At 37.9% G+C, this 12,442-nt stretch overlaps 1 non-coding gene across 1 annotated transcript; it reads right to left on the bottom strand.

Moving 5' to 3' along the window:
* Positions 1–6,860: 6,860 nt before the first annotated feature.
* Positions 6,861–7,001, bottom strand: LOC150001982 (U4 spliceosomal RNA). Its single transcript, XR_016513205.1, has one exon. It is a non-coding gene; the product is annotated as a U4 spliceosomal RNA (small nuclear RNA).
* Between the last annotated feature and the right edge of the window lie 5,441 nt (positions 7,002–12,442).

The following is a 12,442-nucleotide window of genomic DNA, read 5'->3' on the forward strand; positions in this document are numbered from 1 at the left end:
CTTTTCTTGATGTTGAACATATAAGCTCTTTCTGTATTTTGGAGATCAGTCCCCTGTCTGAGGTATCATTGGCAAATATGTTTTCCCATATGGTTGGTTTCCTTTTCATCTTGCTGATGTTTTCTTTTGCTGAGCAGAAACTCTTTAGTTTGATGTAGTCCCATTTGTTTATTTTTTCCTTTATTTCTCTTGCCTGAGGAGATGTAACCGTGAAGGTATTGTTATGTGGGATATCTGAAATTTTCCTGCCTATGTTTTCCTCTAGGACATTTATGGTGTCACAACTTACATTTAAGTTTTTGATCCATCTTGAGTTTATTCTTGTGTGTGGTGTAAGTTGGTGGTCTAGTTTCATTTTTTTGCACATCCTTGTCCAGTTCTCCCAGCACCATTTGTTAAAGAGACCCTTCTCACTCCATTTTATGTTCCTTCCCCCTTTATCAAATATAAGTTGACCATAGAGGCCTGGGTTTATTTCTGGGCTCTCTATTCTGTTCCACTGATCTATATGTCTGTTCTTATGCCAGTACCAGACTGTTTTGATCACAGTGGCTTTGTAGTATTGTTTGATATCTGCTATCGTGATTCCTCTTGCTGTGTTCTTCTGTTTCAAGATTGCTTTTGCTATTCGGGGTCTTTTTTGGTTCCATATGAATTTTTGGAGTATTTGTTCTAGGTCTGTGAAATATGTCATTGGTATTTTAATAGGGATTGCATTGAATCTGTAAATTGCTTTGGGTAGTATGGACATTTTGATGATGTTGATTCTTCCCATCCAAGAACATGGTATTTGCTTTCATTTATTTGTATCTTCCTTAATTTCTTTCTTCAGTGTTGCGTAATTTTCAGTGTACAGGTCTTTTATCTCTTTGGTTAAGTTTATTCCTAGGTACTTTATTTTTCTTGTTGCTATAGTAAATGGTATTTTCTTTTTTGTCTCTGTCTCCGATATTTTATTGTTGGTGTACAGAAATGCCTTAGATTTCTGTATATTTATTTTGTACCCTGCTATTTTGCCAAATTCGCTTATTATATCGAGAAGTCCTTTAGTGGAGTTTATAGGGTTTTCTAGGTACACTATCATGTCATCTGCATATAGTGATAGTTTTATTTCTTCTTTCCCAATTTGGATGCCTTTTATTTCTTTGTCTTGTCTGATTGCTGTGGCTAGGACTTCCAACACTATGTTGAATAGAAGTGGAGAGAGTGGACAGCCTTGTCTAGTTCCTGATATCAGGGGGAATGCTTTCAGTTTTTGTACATTGAGTATGATGGTGGCTTCAGGCTTCTCATATATAGCCTTAATTATGTTAAGGTATGCTCCCTCTATTCCCATTTTGCTGAGTGTTTTCATCATAAATGGTGTAGTACTTTATCAAATGCTTTTTCTGCATCTATTGATATGATCATGTGATTTTTATCTTTCATTTTGTTTAGGTGATGTATTATATTTATTGATTTGTGAATATTAAAACATTCTTGCATCCTTGGGATGAATCCCACTTGATCATGGTGTATGATCTTTTTGATGTATTGCTGGATTCTGTTTGCCAAAATTTTATTGAGGATTTTAGCATCTATGTTCATCAGTGATATTGGCCTGTAGCTTTCTTTCTTTGTTGTGTCTTGACCTGGTTTTGGGATTAGGGTAATACTGGCTTCATAGAAAGAGTTTGGGATTTTTCCCTCTTCTTGGATTTTTTGGAATAGTTTGAGGAGGGTAGGAGTTAGTTCTTCCCTAAATATTTTGTAAAATTCGCCTGTGAAGCCATCCGGTCCAGGGCTTTTGTGTGCAGGGAGACTTTGGATTACTGTTTCAATTTCCTTCTATGTTATTGGTCTGTTGAGACTTTCTACTTCTTCTTGATTCAGTTTCGGAAGGTTATATGTCTCTAGAAATTTGTCCATTTCTTCTAGGTTGTCAAATTTCTTGCCATACATTTGTTTGTAGTAATTTCTTACAATTGTTTTTATTTCTGTTGTATCAGTTGTGATTTCTCCTCTTTCATTTCTGATTTTGTTTATTTGGGTGTTCTCTATTTTTTTCTTGATGAGCCTGGCTAGAGGCTTGTTGATTTTGTTTATTTTTTCAAAGAACCAGCTCCTAGTTTTGTTGATTTTTTGGATTGTTTCTTTAGTCTCTATGTCATTTAATTCTGCTCTGATCTTGATGGTTTCCTTCCTTCTTTTTGCCCTAGGCTTTGTTCGTTGTTGTTGTTCTAGTTCTTCTAGCTTTAGAATTAGATTTTTTATTTGAGATTCTTCTATCCTTTTCAGATATGCCTGTATTGCTATGAACTTCCCTCTCAGGACTGTTTTCGCTGTGTCCCATAGGTTTTGGGCTGTGGTGTGTTCATTGTCATTAATTTATAGAAATTTCTTAATTTCCTCTTTGATGTCATTGTTAACCCATTCATTCTTTAATAGCGTGTTATTCATTCTCCATGAGTTCAGGTGTCTTTGATTTTTTTCTCTGAGGTTGATTTCTAGTTTCAAGGCACTGTAGTCTGAAAAGATGCTTGATATGATTTCAATTTTCTTGAATTTGTTGAGGCTTGTTTTGTGTCCTATCATGCGGTCTATCTTTGAAAATGTCCCATGTGCATTTGAAAAGAATGCTTTTTGGGGGTGAAAAGTTCTATATATATATCAGTTAAGTCCATGTGGTTTAGTGTGTTGTTCAATGCCTGTATATCCTTGGTGTTTCTTTGCTTCAGTGATCTGTCTATTGTTGATAATGGTGTGTTGAAGACCCCTACTGTGAGTGTGTTGTTGTTAATATCCTTCTTGTGGTCTTCTAGCATTTTCTTTATGTATTTGGGTGCTCCTACGTTGGGTGCATATATGTTTGTCAGTGTTATATCTTCTTGATGGATTATTCCTTTAAGTATTATGAAATGTCCTTCTTTGTCTCTCTTTATTGCCCTTGCTTTGAAATCCATTTTGTCTGATATGAGGATTGCTATCCCAGCTTTTTTTTCATGTACGTTTGCTTGGAATATTTTTTATATCCCTTTACTTTCAGTCTATGTAAATCTTTTGTTTTGAGGTGTGTTTCTTGTAGACAACAAATATGTGGGTCCTGTTTTCTTATCCATTTCGTTACCCTATGTCTTTTAATTGGAGCATTTAATCCATTTACATTTAAGGTTATTACTGACATGTATTTATTCATTTCCCTTTGTACCTCTGTTCCTCTCCTTTTTTTTCCTCTTCCTTTTTCTTAGAACATTTTTTTTAGCATCTCTTTCAATGCTGGTTTGGTGGAGATATATTCTCTTAGTCTTCCTTTGTCTGAGAAACTCCTTATTTCACCTTCTATTTTGAATGAGAACCTTGCTGGGTAGAGTATTCTTGGTTGTAGGCCTTTGTTTTTTATTGCTTGAAATATTTTTGACCATTCCCTTCTGGCTTGTAGTGTTTCTGTTGAGAAATCAGTCAATAGCCTTATCAGAGCTTTCTTGTGTGTTATTTGCTGTTTTTCTCTTGCTGCTTTTAGGATTCTCTCTTTGTCTTGGAATATTGCCATTTTAACTATGATGTGCCTTGGAGTGGGTTTTGGGGGTTCCTCTTTATTGGAACTCTCTGTGCTCCCTGGACTTGCATAACTTTTTCTCTCATCAGGTTGGGAAAACTTTCTGTCACTCTTTCTCCTATCAGTTTTTCTATTCCTTGTTCTTCTGATCTCTCTTTAATTCCAATGACTCTTGTATTGTTCTTACTTATGCTCTCCTGTAATTCCCTTACCTCTTCTTCATACTTTTTCAATCTTTTTTCATTTTGCTGTATCTTCTGAGAATTTTTGTCTACATTATCTTCTAACTCACTAATCTGATCCTCTGCTTCGTTTAGTCTGTTTTTGACTGATTCTGCTGTGTTTTTCAGTTCAGAGATTGCATTCTTCATTTCTTCCTGGTTCTTGTTGATAGTTTGTATGTCTTTTTTTATGCTGGTGTAGTTCTCTGCAAGTTCCCTATAATTTTCTTGGAGCTGTTGGTAACTTCCTTGGAGGTTGTCATAGTTGTTTTTAAGGTTGTTGAGTATATTGAGCTTCTTCACCACCATTGTTTTGAATTCCGTGTCTTACATTTGGGCTATGTCTATTCCATCTACCTCTCTTTCTGGGGATTCCTCTTTTCTTTTAATTGAGATGTTATTTCTGCATCTTACCATGTTGGATTCTTCTTGTTTATGTTTGTTTTTTGGGTTTGTCTGCTTTGACTTCCCACCCTTGTGGTATGAGATTCTTTATGGGAGATCTGTGGGGTTCAGTGGTGCAGTCTCTTTGATCTCCTGAGCCTGATGTTCTTGAGATACCCTTTATGTCATTTGTTTATGCTGTCTGGTTATATTTCAGATGCTCTTTGTTAGGATCTTCCTTCTGGCTAGTTGATTGAGAATCACTCTATCCACTTTGTCTTGAGTTCTTTTGTGGAGATGCTGTTAAAAACATAAACACACAGCCCTGGCAGGAGACCCACACCCTCAAAAATATCCCCCACCCTCTATCCTGCTATCATCAGCCAACGAGCCAGTGTTAATATAAATGTAGAGATTAGAGGTTTTATACTATAGGAAGAATAGATAAGAGTTGTTTTTAGGGAGAAAAAATATGATTTTTGAGAGAGGCGATAATAGATTAATAATAGTTGAGACTGTGCAAGACAGTAGGTAATATTTACATTGTATATTATTAACTATAGAAGAAAAAAGGGAAGAGTGCAGAATATAGTAGGAAAGTGGAATTGTATAGTATTGGATTTATATAGTAGTTATATTCTATTTACTTAGAGTGAAAGGGAGGCAAAGCTAGACCCACAAACAAATAAACAGAAATTAAAGAGGAAGGATGAGAAGGAGAGATTGTATGAAACAAATTAGAGATATAATTTTTTTTTCCTTTCAGGAAGAAAAAGAAAAAAAAGGGGGGGAATGTTTTTACTCAGTTCAGTCTTTGTGTATTCTATTCTTTTTCTACATCCACAGCTGGTCTAATGTGGCGGGTCAGAGGTTCCTATTCCTTGCAGCAGTGGTGTGCGCGCAGTGACTGGCAGGGCGCATTCCTTTGGCACCCATTGGAGCTAGCTGAGGTGCCCCTTCATGCAAGGCGCCCGAGAGCACACCTCAGGCCTGCCAAGCCGCTCTCCGGGAGTTGGTCTCTCGCCTCCCAGTGCTGGGCCCCAGACACTGTGCACAGTGGAAGTGAGTGATTGGCAAGTGCTTTCGCACGCGTGGGCCTATGCACACCCATGCACACCCAAGGCGGCCAGGGATCTAGCCTCAGGCCTGCCACATGGCGTTTGAGAGTTGGTCTCTAGCCTCTTAGGGCGGGGCCCCAGACACTTGTGCTAAGTAGAAGTGAGTGTCTGTGAGTTACTGCTGCCCGCTGTTCCCACGCCGCAGCCTCCCACTGTTCCTGCGCCCGCCTGGTGGGCACAAGCAGAGCCTGAGCAAGTGTTCTGCGCTCCAGCCTGGCACTCTGGCCTGGCACCCACTGGAGTTGGCCAGAGGCAACTGCACACAGTCTTCTGCATGTCCAGTGGGCCCTCCCTACACCCATTGGGGCACTGATCTTCTGTCTGTTGAGGTATGTCCGAGGGGCACCTGGACGCATGGCCCTGTGCACCTGGGCCAGTGAATGAGGGCACTTCCCTATGTACTCCAGCGAGACCCAAGCAAAGGGTTGGGGAGTGGGCGAGCACACTTCTGCGCCTGCGCTCCTCAAGAATGTCCTATCACCCCCAAACTTACTCCCCCTCTCTGCAGTTCACAAGAGAAAAATACAAAGGAAAATTATGTTTTCACTTGCACAACAGCACGCTGTCTCCCATCTTCCAGAGTCAATGCCACCTGGTCGAGTCCCATCTTTGCCAGCGGGCAGAGATCCGCTTTCCTCCTGACTCCCCTCTGGGGAAGCCTGTGGTCACCAAAAATCCTTTGTGTCCTTCCAGCCACAGCTCAGGCAGCCACCCCAGTCAGGAATCCCATTTCATCCCTTTTTCTTCCGCTCTCCTCACTAAACAGATGGTTTTTCTCTAATCCAGTAGTGCGAAGGCTCAACTCCTGCCAGTGTCCAGCTGCTCACTGAGATGTTCTGTCTGCAATTAGTCCAAACTATGGACGGGTCTTAGGAGCCTGAGAGCGCAGCCTCCCCTCACTCCTCCGCCATCTTCCTCCTTGAATACTTCTTAATGTCTTATAAAATGAAAGGCCTGTTTAATTTTTGTTTTGTTTTCTTTTGTATTTTATAATTATGGATGGTACAGAAAAGTCACACTTTTTAATATATAGATTTATAACTTGGTGTCCAGAATATGCTTCAGCTGCATAAAAATTAATTATGAATATTATTTAAACTATTTTTGCTGAAAATTATTATACATTTATTAGCATAGAAATAATCACAATTCTATAATTATTTCTAGTTATCAAATTTTGTCCAATTTTTATGAGATGCTTCTAGTTACTTAAAAATCTTTTTCCTCTTTAAAAATAACAATTAAAATTAAAATATGTTTGCAAAATACACTCAAAGTTGTAAATCAAAATACAATAAAAATAAAACCACAGCATATGGAATGGTGTGTTTTCATTAGAATTTGTTTAAAAAATGCAATCATAATGTATATTCTACTCTGTTTTTCTTCTTCTTTTTCATTTATTCAAACCAGAATACAAAATTATACTTATTTAATAAATAAAATGTTAACAATGGAAATAGATATTGAATGAATATATTAAGACAAACTTTAGATTAGTAATATTTATAACCTCACCTATTTCCAAATACCTATGTAATATACCATCCTTTACATATCTTCTTAATATTCTATAATTTCTTTTTTTTTTTTTTTTTTTAGTCTCCGCAGAGACCGTCAAAAATTGCCAGTGCCGACTATATTTCAAGTCGTCATGGCGGGGTATTGGGAAAAGTTTTCAATTAGCAATAATTGCGCCTCGGATAAACCTCATTGGCTACGATACTGCCACTGCGCAAAGCTTAATAATATTCTATAATTTCTTATAGTTCAAAAATTTGGAAAGAAAACAATATTTCAAATTATTTTCTGCTAATACTGCTAGCTTGTGAGGATATAAAATGTATCTTATTTTATTTAATTTGCGGGTCACAACTTTGTGAAGGAGAAGCAAGCACAGGGAAATAACACGACTTGCCCATTTTTCAAACCTAGAAGGACAAAGATTGGACTGGAGTTGAGATTTTCTAATACCAACTCTATCCTCTGTCTATGCCACATTTCGTCATTATATACAGAAGTGTCCTGGTGGCAGGATAAGAAGCAGAACAAAGGCAAATATATCTAGTGGTTTCATCATGACACAAACATTGTCAAAGCAGTTCTGAGTAGCTTTTAGGGCTCAATGTAGTAGTACACACAACTATTATCAGGCAATATGTAGTTGGGAGATTTTAATTAAAATGCAAATAAATTTTTAAATTATGCAAGAAAAACACAGCACATTCCAGTTGTGTAAGATCATTCACTGCTTTCCAGGTAACATTGCTATGACTCCTTTTACTTTGTAAACTGTTTTCACATTGGTGTATCTTAAAATAATGGAAGTTACTATATACTACAGTATAAGTAAGCTACTAAATAGATTCATAGAGATGTTTCTAGGATCTGATTGCCAAGATGATCAGAGCTGTTCTGGGATATCTTTGGAAGTATTATGAATGCCTTTCATGAAACAAAGTTAATTTATAGTCTCCTTTGCAAATGTTTAGTTATAACTTATGGGCTTTTAGGGGGACACATCTCTCTCCCAAACCCCATTCTTACTCAATTCTACTTAAAAGTAGGTAAGAGTAATTCTTTGAATTATAGAAGTACCATGATTAGCCTTTCAACAGGAGGATGGAGAAATAGGAAGGTTTCAGGCTGCCCCAGCTAATAAGTCTCAACTAATCTCTCTCTCTCTCTCTCTCTCTCTCTCTCTCTCTCTCTCTCTCTCGCTCAATCCTTTGCTCTCCTGTCTCATTGTCTTATAGATGTTTCTCCCTGAGACATAATAAGTACAGAAGATGGGGCCTGTGCGCCATCTTTCTGTCCTAATGGCAGAGGGAAGGGATTGAAATTCACCGCTGTACAAAGAAAGAAAAACTTCCTGGCTCTCTTCTGTTTGCATTTTCTTTCTGCATACTATGTTCTTTTTGGGCAGACATTTTTTTATAATCATTGTTTTGATATATAAAGGGCTGAAGTCCAATTGTATGTTTTTTAAAAAGTTAGCAAAAATAAACTATTTGGCTTGCTTTATTTTTGGCCCTAATATGAACACCATTCTCACAGCGAGATATTCTGTGTTCTAATATCAATCATCTTGAGTCTAGTTTTGAGATTTTAGAAAAAAAGTTGTTAGTCAATAAAGTTCAACTATTTATTTTCTTCTTTTTAATCCCTGTCTGAGGGTATGCTTTACTGATTGATTTTAGAGACAGAGAAAGGGGGAGAGAGAAAGAGAGAGAGAGAGAGACATTAATCCGTTGCTTCCCATATGTGCCCCAACTGGGGATAAAACCCACAACCTAGGTATGTGCCCCAACTAGAAATCAAATCAACAACCTTCTTTGTCCATGAGACAGTGCTCCAATGCGCTCAGCCAGCCAGCCAGGGTTTGTTTTCTTAACTTTGTCATGTATATGATATGTGTAAATATGTAGCCTATAAAGAATAGGATTTAGGGTTTTACAAATCTGTGTTTCAGGCTCCTTCTTTTTTTCACACCCTAAACATTCAAATTTGAGTCATTATTTTGATTGTTCATGTTTTCCTTTTCCCTGAACTAAATTCCTAAAAGATATGTACCATATATTATCTAGCTGCTTTTCCTGAATATCTATATGTCTGCCAGATACTTAATTCTTGCTGAATGAAAATTCTGAAGACTGACTGAACTACTAAACGAGCTACTGAATGAACAAAAAATGGATATTATAATAACCTGATTAGTTCAATTTCAGCATTTATATTATTCTCTGTGGATGCTGAGGGAAATTAGAAACCCATAATTGTGTACATGTGCTACATTTTAAATATTACTGCTAAATAAAGATCAAGTTAGTTTTTGTATTTCCCTGGAGGAAAAAAAAATTGAATCTCAAAGACAGATTGTTGTCTTTGAGGTAGTAGATGGGTTTTAATTGTGAAGGGAAGAAAAAGGGGATAAAGTTCATCTTTAACCTTGTTTCCAAGCTAAATCATCTTACCCTCTTAGATATATTCCTCTTACTGTTCACACAGGGAAAAAGAAAAAAGTAATTCCCAGCACTGCATCCCTCTCCCGGGTGTCTGTGTATAAGTGACATGGGCCTGTGCATCCTCACTGCTGATGGGCAATATTAATCTCAATCTCTCCAAACACAGCAAGGCCTAGAAATTCACCTTTCTCTCTTTGGTACCGCAGGCTCTGTTCAGAAAAACCCTGTGGTGAGTGTTTAGACCACAAGGAATCATCAGAATGATGTAAGCCTTCAAGAGGCGGCTGTGGCCTGATTTTTAAAAGGATCGCTGCTTATAAGTCTGGAAGTGCATCATCTTGTCAGGAATGATCTAATGTACTTTCTGAACTGTGAACTTTTGGTGTCATATTTGGCATATTGGGTTTTATATACTTTTTAAAATATGATGATTATCTTTAGTCATTTTATTTTCATTCACATTTATGAGTATAAATTTATTCTTAGTATAGATACTATTTTCCCAAAGTATTATAAAATCAGGTAATCCATTAAAAATAATAAAAGCACAATGGCAACCTCATATATTTTGTTATTTAACTACCATGCCAATAGATGCTAATTTAAATGTTAACTAAAAATAGCTTAAATAATTTTAAAATACATTTAAAATTCTTTAGAATTATTAAATGTATTGGTATTAATTTGTAATACTTAAAACCACCTGGCAGTTGTTATTCAGAATTCTTTTTTTTTTTTGTACTGAATATGAAAGGGCTAATATCAGTGAAGCTAATCCATTCTTCACACTCCAGGAAAACAAGGTACAGAGATGATGAAACTTAACCACAATTTTGCACAGCAAGTGTTTCATTCTCTTACCCAACCCCTCCTGCTGTAGTAGAGTGGCAAAGGGCACATGATTTCTCTTCTCAATGTTCCTCAATATCCCATTTCACATTGTACTATTTCTACCTTTTGGGGTTTCTTTATTATTAGCCCTTGTAAAACAGAGTTTGATATGCATTATTTCAGATCTGAGAAAGATCGCTAAATCCATAAATCCTCTTATTTATTTTTCTTCTGATGACATCTTGAGCAGACAAAGCTGACAGAGCAGAAAAAAAGAAATCAGCCTGGTCAGCATTTGACCTGTGGCATTAAAAAACTGTTACTTGACTTCTGGCCAAGATGGAGGCCTAGACAGACACGCTGGGTCTCCCTCCACAACCAAGAAGGAATACAACTACCTCAAAACTAGAGACAACCAGAAGTCCCAGAAAATCAAGCTTATAGAAGTCCAACAAACAAAGATATAAAGAAGAAATACGCATCCAGACAGGAAGGAGGGGTGGAGGCCAGGCAGAGAGGACACAGTGTGGTGGCGGTGGCAGTGACAGGCTGGTGAAAAGCGCATTCACACATTTTAAAAAGTTGGAAAGGACACCTAGGGAATGCTCCCAGCACCACACCAGACCGCACAGCTCACAGTTCCAGCACCAGGGAAAATCAAGCCCCATTGCTTCTCACTGTGCAAACCAGTGGGTGTTGGGGTGGAGGGGGAAACTGCCTGTCTCTTAGCAGAGTCTGACTGTTTAAAGGGCCCCCATGGTCCTAGAACCTCTACAGACCCACCTGCTCTGGGAACGACAACCAGGGCAACTGCTAGAGGGGGTCAAGTCTGATACAGAAGTGGGAGAAGTGCCTAAGAAAGGGGCAAGTGCTCAGCAAGCAGCACTGTTCCCTCTCTGACCCCTCCCCCCCCCACAATGCCACAATGTGGTGAAGTGGGTTTCCCTGTACTCACAAATACCTAAGGCTCCACCCCTTGCAATGTAACAGGAGTGGCAGCTCTACCTAAGACACAGAGGCAGACAAACACAGGGGCCTGTCAAGATGAGGAGAGAGAGAAGTATGGCCCAAGAGGGGGAACAGATCAAGGTTTCAGTGGGAGAACTAAGCAATGAGGAGATAGCCAACCTAACAGATGCAGAATTCAAAACACTTATGATAAAGATGTTCACAGGCTTGACAGATATGCTTGAGTATGGCAAACACATAAGGGAAGAAGTGAAGGCTATGCTAAGTGAAACGAAGTCAAATCCACACAAAACCAATGGTGAAGGGAAGGAAACCAGGGTTCAAATCACTGATTTGTAACATAAGGAAGAATAAAACAGTCAACTGATACAGAATGAGGAAACAAGAGTTGAAAAAAAATGAGGAGAGACTTCTGAACCTCTGGGACAACTTTACACGTTCTAACATCCAAACCATAGGGGTACCAGAAGAAGAAGAAGAAGAGTGAGAAATTGAAAGCTTATGTGAAAATATAATGAAGGAACACTTCCCAAATTTGGTGACAGAAATAGACATACAAGTTCAGGAAGCACAGAGAGTCTCAAACAAGCTAGGCTCAAGGAGGACTACACTAAGACACATCATAATTAAAATGCCAAAAGTTCAAGATAAAGAGAGAATCTTAAAAGTAGAAAGAGAAAAGCAGATAGCTACTTACAAAAAGGTGCCAGCTGATTTCTCAAAAGAAACTTTGCAGGCAGGAAGGGACTGGCAAGAAGTATTCAATGTGATGAAAAGCAAGGACCAATAACCAAGATTATTCTATCCAACAAAGCTATCATTTAGAATAAGAGGGCAGATGAAGTGCTTCCCAGACAAGGTAAAGCTAAAGGAGTTCATCATCACCAAGCCATTATTATGTGAAATGTTAAAGGGACTTATTTAAGAAAAAGAAGGTCAAAACTATGAACAGTAAAATGACAACAAACACAACTATCAACAACTGAATCTAAAAAATAGAAACAAAATCCAACTAAGCAAACCAGAATAGGAACAGAATCATAGGTATAGGGATCATTTGGAGGGTTATCAACTGGGAGGGAGAAGGCGGAGAAATGGGGAAATGCTGCAGGGATAAGGAAGCATCATTGATGGTACAAAATAAACAGGGAGAAGTTAAGAATAATATAGGAAATGGTGAAGCCAAAGAACTTATATGTATGACCCATGGCATGAACTAAGGGGGGTGGGATTGCTGGGAGAAGGGGAGTACTGGGCAGAGAGAAGCAAAGGGGAAAAAGTTGGAAGTACTGTAACAACATAATAAAATATACTTTAAAAAAACTGCGACTTGAATGGTTACCTCATACAAAAACACACGTTAAATAAAATGCTTGGCAACTCATATTTAAGTCACAAGTTTTGTAAAATAGGATATAA

Source organism: Furipterus horrens, unplaced genomic scaffold, assembly GCF_987537825.1.
Source record: "Furipterus horrens unplaced genomic scaffold, mFurHor1.1.pri manual_scaffold_9, whole genome shotgun sequence".
Taxonomy (NCBI): Eukaryota; Metazoa; Chordata; class Mammalia; order Chiroptera; family Furipteridae; genus Furipterus; species Furipterus horrens.